At 39.5% G+C, this 1831-nt stretch overlaps 1 long non-coding RNA gene across 1 annotated transcript; it reads right to left on the bottom strand.

Moving 5' to 3' along the window:
* Positions 1-208: 208 nt before the first annotated feature.
* Positions 209-1216, bottom strand: LOC138927697 (uncharacterized). The gene is made up of 3 exons (XR_011444177.1): positions 1086-1216; positions 875-1024; positions 209-808 (listed from the first exon to the last, which is right to left on the bottom strand). It is a non-coding gene; the product is annotated as an uncharacterized lncRNA (long non-coding RNA).
* Positions 1217-1831: the final 615 nt, after the last annotated feature.

Raw genomic sequence — 1831 nt, 5'->3', positions numbered from 1 at the left:
TACTTATAAAGAATGAACCCAGGCACCGATACCTCGGACTTATATTGGACAGAAAGCTTGTTCTTCACCACCATATCAAAATGCTCATAAATCGTACCCGCTCAGTTGCCTTTAGCCTTAACTGGATAATTGGGAATAAAAGTAGTCTTTCAGTTGAAAGTAAAATCCTACTTTACAAGCAAATTGTTGCCCCCATTTGGCAGTACGCCTTACCCATTTGGGGTGCTCTTATCTCTAACACTCAATTTCAGAAAATGGAGTCTGCACATAGTAAGCTATTCCGGAAAATTTCTAAAGCTGGTCGGTATGTCAGAAACCAAACTATACGCGACTTGTATAACATTAAATCTGTCAACGAAATCTACTCTGAATCCAGTGAAAGACTTGCTACCTCGCTGGTCTCACATCCAAATCCAGAAGCTAGGCGTATTCTATCTGAACTGTTTATTCCAGACAGACTTGAAAGGTCAAGATATAAAGAACAAGCTTAAAAACACTTTCTCCCACTCCGCCAGCTACTCCTGCAACATCAACAACAATCTCCTGCTACTCCTGACTATCCATTCCCTACTTTAATACGTTTTGAACAACAACAAACAGATATACCAAACAGGCTTAAAGAAAGATTGGCTACTGAAGCTCGTGAAGAGAGAGAACGCCTAGAACTTGAACGTGATCCTTTGCAGCGCCCCTCGATTTTTTGGGTAAACACTCTATCACGTAAACTCCGTAGCGGTGTTTCTACGCGCTGGGAAACAGCGCAGAAAATCACGTCCTGTTTTTAGCGTCATCCTTGCTGCTTTCATACCTTTACGGAAATAGGATTTTGAAAACAGATTAAACCCAGCATCCTGCTACTAATCTGCCCACTTACCTGCGATTAATCCATCCTGATGTCTGCTCTACAGTTGGATCCCAAATGCATTCTATTTTCTCAATCAGAAACAAATTGGAGATCACCTACTGCTCATATATCTGCCTTCCAACCTTGATCGATGTTTTCTCTGCTGCCTATCCTACACAACTGATACAGAATTTTTAATTTGGATTAAATTTATCATGCTGCTACCTATCTGTCTACATACCTGTGTTCAATCAAACTTATACGGCTCCTATGCATGTAACCAGTTCTGGTACATCTGCTGGATACTTAAACAGGAATAAAACTGCAATTAGAAATATTGAACGAAATCATTTTCATTAATCTACTCAAAACAAATTTGCTTACCTAGTGAAACTCTTCAATCTCAATAATTCTATGCCTGCTGAAATGATATGGTGCTACTAACTTAAAACTTAGTATCCAACGCTGTGTGTCTACTGAACGCGGCACAGTGATACTGATTTGCATAACCATGGATTAATTAGATGCTGCCTGCTGCTCCCGTATCTGCCTCCCTGGCTTTGCTTGACATCTTCTTACTGCTTGTTCCTATAACTGGAACAAAATTTAAATTTGGATTAAATTTATCATACTATTACTATTGCACCCACATACCTGTAATAAATTCAACCCAGATGTCTGCTATGCATTTGGCTCTGTTGCATGTGCTGGATCTTCAAAACAGGAATAAAGCTACAATGAGAAGTTTTGAATTAAATTATTTTTATTAATCCACTCCAAATAAATCTGCCCACCTGCTGAGGTTCTCCAATCTCAATTCCTGTGGCCACTGGTTTGAGGTTGATCTGCTAATACAAGCCTGGATCTGCGAGTTGCTTTATGAGTACCTCTCCACACCTTATAATGGAAATAGAATTCAGATTAATTCATCATACTGCTGCAAACTTGCGTACATACCTCTGGTTAATCCAACTTGAATTCTGCTCT

This window comes from Drosophila bipectinata, unplaced genomic scaffold, assembly GCF_030179905.1.
Source record: "Drosophila bipectinata strain 14024-0381.07 unplaced genomic scaffold, DbipHiC1v2 scaffold_58, whole genome shotgun sequence".
Taxonomy (NCBI): domain Eukaryota; kingdom Metazoa; phylum Arthropoda; class Insecta; order Diptera; family Drosophilidae; genus Drosophila; species Drosophila bipectinata.
This window is presented reverse-complemented; position numbering and strand designations above follow the sequence as displayed.